At 44.8% G+C, this 6,000-nt stretch overlaps 1 protein-coding gene across 2 annotated transcripts in view; it reads right to left on the minus strand.

Moving 5' to 3' along the window:
- Positions 1–1,492, minus strand: part of USP22 (ubiquitin specific peptidase 22) — an 81,252-nt gene extending 79,760 nt beyond the window's left edge. Inside the window, exon 1 of one of the 2 annotated variants that reach the window (XM_056533944.1) lies at positions 1,245–1,492. The gene's annotated coding sequence lies outside the window, so the exon portion shown is untranslated. Of the gene's footprint in view, positions 1–1,187; positions 1,203–1,244 lie in introns of those variants that run through there. The other variant, XM_056533945.1, reaches the window with a different exon arrangement.
- Positions 1,493–6,000: the final 4,508 nt, after the last annotated feature.

A 6,000-nucleotide genomic window follows, 5' to 3' on the forward strand; every position in this document is an offset into this window, starting at 1 on the left:
TGAAAGCTGAGCTGTGATTGGTTGTTACAACAAAACCAGATTGATAAATCTGGAGCGGTGTGTATTGAAGCCTGCTGATTGGATGGGTGATTTCTCCTGGTAAAGCCCCATTGTGTGTGTCACCTGCCGGGTGTCAATGTTTGTAGCCACTAGAGCTCCACAATCCATATGACAAGGCTCGGTTCTGTGTTGAAGCGTTATCGCTAAGGCTGCATTCACATCACGATTTCTCCATCCAACTTGAGTAAACGATTTTTTAACTTAAAATCGTATGAAATCGTATATAAAGTCGGATCCATTGCCCTCCATTAAAAAAAATTGGATCCATTACACACATCCGATTTGACACGATTTTTGTTCAGGTCTGAAATCGGGATCAAACCAGATTTCAGACCCGAACAAAAATTGTGTGAAACCGGATGCAGATCAAATCGGATTTTTTTAATGGACGTCAATGGATCCGACTTTATATACGATTTTATGTTATAAAATCGTTTACTAAAGTCGGATGGAGAAATCGCGATGTGAACGCAGCCTAAGAGAAATTTTTGGTCCTGCCAGATCCTGCTAAAAATGGGCAGCAGAGAGATCAGGGTAAAGCCAATGGAATCCTTCAGTGTCCATTGTGCAACAGCCCATTCAGCTCCGTATTTGGCCCAGAACAGAGCCTTAACCCGTTCTGTCCCGGTGTCCTGTATTCTCTATAGGATGTGACACTGACAGATTGCAGGCTCCTGTATACAGTAGAGCAGCACATCCAATGCATTGTTCCTGAATGGGACCGCACAGAAGCCGCAGCCACATGATGCGATGTTTGCGCCCCGTGCTCAGCAGAAGTGGCCGCACAGATGCGGCATCCCGCCCGGGGGCTCGTGGAGGCGGACACGCCCGGCCCCAGCAGCCGGAGGTGCAGACACCTTGAGTGGTCATCAGTCCTTTGTGGCGACATTGTGTGTGCACCGAGGAGGAGATGCTGCTGTACACCGGGCTGGTACCTACATCCGCCCTCACACAGCGGCACCGCTCCGCACCACACACACGAGTTGTTCCGCTGGCTGGAGGGGTCCGGGCTGTACACACTGCCGCCCCCATCCAGAGCGCGGTGCACGGAGGTATAAAGCCTTGGCAGGCTGCCCTGGGCGCCCCGTGTGATGTACACAAGCCCATACCTGCTCCGTACCCCGTACCTCCACCCTGTGGGGTCGCTCCCCCACTCCCTCCTCCTACTCGTGTCTCCGCCTCACCCGCCTGGGATGCAGACAAAGCGCCTGACGCCACTGCCGTTGCGCACAAGGAAGAGGCGCCTCCAGTCTCGGCCGGCACACGATTGGCAATAAGCCCCTTCTCCGTGCGGTCCCAGCGGCCTCCCTCGTAAGGCTCCGGTTATCCCTGTCTCCCCAGTCTCCGGAGGTGAAGCAGACCAGGAATCCCACCTCTCCCGCCGGCCGCGCCACACGACGAGGAAAGGCCGACCTCCTCCCGGGGCCTTTCAAGCCAAATCACCTCGTCATTGGCGGAAAAGACTGCCATTCAACCCAGTCCCCGCCCATTCTACCCCCTCTCCATGGCGTTCTGCGCACTCGAGGGGGCGTGAGTACTTGTCAATCATAGCCGATGGTCCCGCCCCCGTGTGACGGGCCGGTTATTGTCTTAGCTGCAGATTGGCTAAAGGAGACGTCACTCGGGGAGGCGTGTTCTCTCCGCTCTAGTGTGCAGCACATGATTGGCAGGCGAGTAGTCTATGGCTAAGCCAGTCTTACTGCCGGGTTCCGCCCCCTTTAGGGCTGGCGGAGGATTGCTAGGTCACTTCCTCCTCAGTGCAATCACCTCCGTGATATCCTGCGGGAGGAAGTGAAGCCGATTCGTTTTGTGCTGTGGGATCGGTCATTGGCTCATTTTCCCGGCGTCTGTTGAAGGATAGATCTGCTGTGGTTGTCCCAATATTTGATTGTAAGAGCTGTAGCTGACCAAATGCACAGGATTCCTGTACAAGATCAATAGATGTAGTAGATGGTTGTCTGACAGCTTCATGCTGCCTATTTAAAGGGGTATTCCATTCCCAGAAAATAACTGAGGGGGAAATAAAAAGTAGCCATACTCGCCTGTTCTGATCCCCCTCTGCTGCCATTCAAAGGGTATGTTTACATTACAGAAATACTGCAAATTTCCACACTAGATCCATTCTGTTGAAAATCTATCATAGACATAGGTGCTGTGACAAATGACACTTCTCTGGAGGATAAACACGTTAAAGAAGAACTCCAGCCAAAACCAACTCATCACCTATCAACAGGATAGGGAATAAGTAGAAGTTCTACCGCTGGGAACCCCTGCAATCTCCAGAACAGGACCAGGTCTCTTAGGAGCTCCCACTGGAAACAAATGGGGTGGGAACACAGAGAGCCGCGTCCTGTTATGGAGATCATGGGGTGTCCGCTGGGATAGGGGATGAGTACGTTTTGGATGGAGTTCTTCTTTAACCCCTTAAGGACGCAGCCCATTTGGGCCTTAGGGCCTCAGACAATTTTATTTTTACGTTTTCGTTTTTTCCTCCTCGCCTTCAAAAAATCATAACTCTTTTATATTTTCATCCACAGACTAGTATGAGGGCTTCTTTTTTGCGCGACCAGTTGTCCGTTGTAATGACATCACTCACTTCACCATAAAATATATGGCGCAACCAAAAAAATACTATTTGTGTGCTGAAATTAAAAAGAAAACCGCAATTTTGCTAATTTTAGAAGGTTTCAATTTCACGCCGTACAATTAACGGTAAAAATGACGTGTGTTCTTTATTATTTGGGTCAATACGATTAAAATGATACCCATGATAACATACTTTTATATCACTGTTGTGCCTAAAAAAAAAAATCACAAACTGTTTAACCAAATTAGTACATTTAAAATCCCCCTATTTTGAAGATCTATAACTTTTTCATTTTTCTGTGTAAGCGGCTGTATGAGGGCTCATTTTTAGCGCCGTGATCTGTACTTTTTATTGATACCATATTTGCTTATATAAAACATTTAATATTATTTTAATAAATGTTTTTGGGATTAAAATGTTATAAAAAAAAAAGCAGCTATTTTGGACCTTTTTTTTTTCGTTCACGCGGTTCACCGTACGGTATCATTAACATTTTATTTTAATAGTTGGGATATTTACGCATGCAGCAATACCAAATATGTATCTAAAATATTTTTTTTTACACTTTTAGGGGGTGAAATAGGGAAAATGGGACAATTTACGTTTTTATTGGGGGAGGGGGTTTTCACTTTTTTTTTACTTCTTTTTTTACTTTTATTTTTACACTTAAATCGTCCCCATAGGGGACTATTTATAGCAATCATTCAATTGCTAATACTGTTCAGTGCTATGTACAGGACATAGCACTGATCAGTATTATTGGTCATTTTCTGCTCTGGTCTGCTCGATCGCAGACCAGAGCAGAATACCTGTGGAAGGCAGCGGAGGCAGGTAAGGGGACCTCCGGCTGCCATGCTGGAAGATCAGATCGCCGCGGCAGCGCTGCGGGCAATCCGATCATCCATTCATAGTACTGCAATGTTGCAGATTCCGTGATCTGTATTGATCATGGCATCTGAGGTGTTAATGGCGGACATCCACGCGATCGCGGATGTCCGCCATTACGGGCGGGTCCCTGGCTTCTATCAGCAGCCGGGACCTGCCATGCATGATGCGAGCATCGCTCCGATGCTAGCGGTTATGCATAGGACGTAAATGTACGTCCTGGTGCGTTAAGTACCAGCTCACCAGGACGTACATTTACGTCCTGCGTCGTTAAGGGGTTCTCAGGCGGAAAACAAATATTTTCAAATCAACTGGTGCCAGAAAGTTACTTTTAATTAAAAATCTTAAACCTTTCCGTAATTATCAGCTGATGTATACTACAGATGAAGTTGTGTAGTTCTTTCCAGTCTAACCATAGTGCTCTCTGTTGCCACCTCTGTCTGTGTCAGGAACTGTCCAGAGTAAGAGCAATTCCCATAGTAAAGGTTTTCTACTCTGGACAGTTCCTGACATAGACAGAGGTGGTAGCAGAGAGCACTGTAGTCAGACTGGAAAGAACTACACAACTTTCTCAGTAGTATACAGTGGTTGGTAAGTACTGGAAAGGTTAAGATTTTTTAATAAAAGTAATTTACAAATTTGTTTAACTTTCTGGCACAAATTAATTTGAAAACATTTTTCTTTTCTAGAGTACCCCTCTAAGTCTTCCGAACTTATCCAATAAATCGTCGGTGGTTCTGCAAAGGAACCAATGTTTGAACTCAACAGTGTTAAAATTAACCCCTTCATGACCCAGCCCATTTTCACCTTCATGACCTGGGCATTTTTTTGAAAATCTGACCACTGTCGCTTTAAACATTAATAACTTTGGAATGCTTTTACTTATCATTCTGATTCCGAGATTGTTTTTTCGTGACATATTCTACTTTATGTTATTGGTAAAATTTCACTGATATTTGCATCCTTTCTATGTAAAAAATCAAAAAATTTCATGAAAATTTTGAAAATTTAGCATTTTTCTAACTTTGAAAGTCTCTGCTTGAAAGGAAAATGGATATTCCAAATAAATGACATATTGATTCACATATACAATATGTCTACTTTGTGTTTGCATAAAAAAATTGACAAGTTTTTACTTTTGGAAGACACCAGAGGGCTTCAAAGTTCCGCAGCAATTTTCCAATTTTTCTCAAGATTTTCAAAATTGTAATTTTTCAGGGCCCAGTTCAGGTTGGAAGTGGATTTTAAGGGTCTTCATATTAGAAATACCCCATAAATGACCCCATTATAAAAACTGCACCCCCCAAAGTATTCAAAATGACATTCAGTAAGTGTTTTAACCCTTTAGGTGTTTCACAGGAATAGCAGCAAAGTGAAGGAGAAAATTCGAAATCTTCATTTTTTACACTCGCATTTTCTTGTAGACCCAATTTTTGAATTTTTACAAGGGGTAAAAGGAGAGAAATCACCCTAAAATTTGTAACCCAATTTCTCTCGAGTAAGGAAATACCTCATATGTGTATGTCAGGTGTTCGGCGGGCGCAGTAGAGGGCTCAGAAGGGAAGGAGCGACAATGGGATTTTGGAGAGTGAGTTTTTCTGAAAGGGTTTTTGGGGGGCATGTCCCATTTAGGAAGCCCCTATGGTGCCAGAACAGTGGACCCCCCCCCCCACATGTGACCCCATTTTGGAAACTATACCCCTCATGGAATTTAATAAGGGGTGCAGTGAGCATTTACACCCCACTGGCGTTTGACAGATATTTGAAACAGTGGACTGTGCAAATCAAAAATTTTATTTTTCATTTTCACAGACCACTGTTCCAAAAATCTGTCATACACCAGTGGGGTGTAAATGCTCACTGCACCCCTTATTACATTCCGTGAGGGGTGTAGTTTCCAAAATGGGGTCACATATGGATATTTATTGTTTTGCGTTTGTCAGAACTGCTGTAACAATCAGCCACCCCTGTGCAAATCGCCTCAAATGTACATGGCGCACTCTCCCTTCTGGGCCTTGTTGTGCGCCCCCAGAGCACTTTGCGCCCACATATGGGGTATCACCGTAGTCGGGAGAAATTGCGTTACAAATTTTGGGGGTCTTTTTTCCCTTTTACCTCTTGTGAAAATGAAAAGTATAGGGCAACACCAGCATGTCAGTGTAAAAAATTTATTTTTTTACACTAACATGCTGGTGTAGACCCCAACTTCACCTTTTCATAAGGGGTTAAAGAAGAAAAAGCCCCCCAAAATTTGTAAGGCAATTTCTCCCGAGTACGGCGATACCCCATATGTGTCCCAAAACTGTTGCCCTGAAATACGACAGGGCTCCAAAGTGAGAGAGCACCATGCGCATTTGAGGCCTGAATTAGAGATTTGCATAGGGGTATTCTATGCCAATGATTCCCAAACAGGGTGCCTCCAGCTGTTGCAAAACTCCCAGCATGCCTGGACAGTCAATGGCTGTCCG

This window comes from Hyla sarda, chromosome 8 (assembly GCF_029499605.1).
Source record: "Hyla sarda isolate aHylSar1 chromosome 8, aHylSar1.hap1, whole genome shotgun sequence".
Lineage (NCBI taxonomy): Eukaryota > Metazoa > Chordata > Amphibia > Anura > Hylidae > Hyla > Hyla sarda.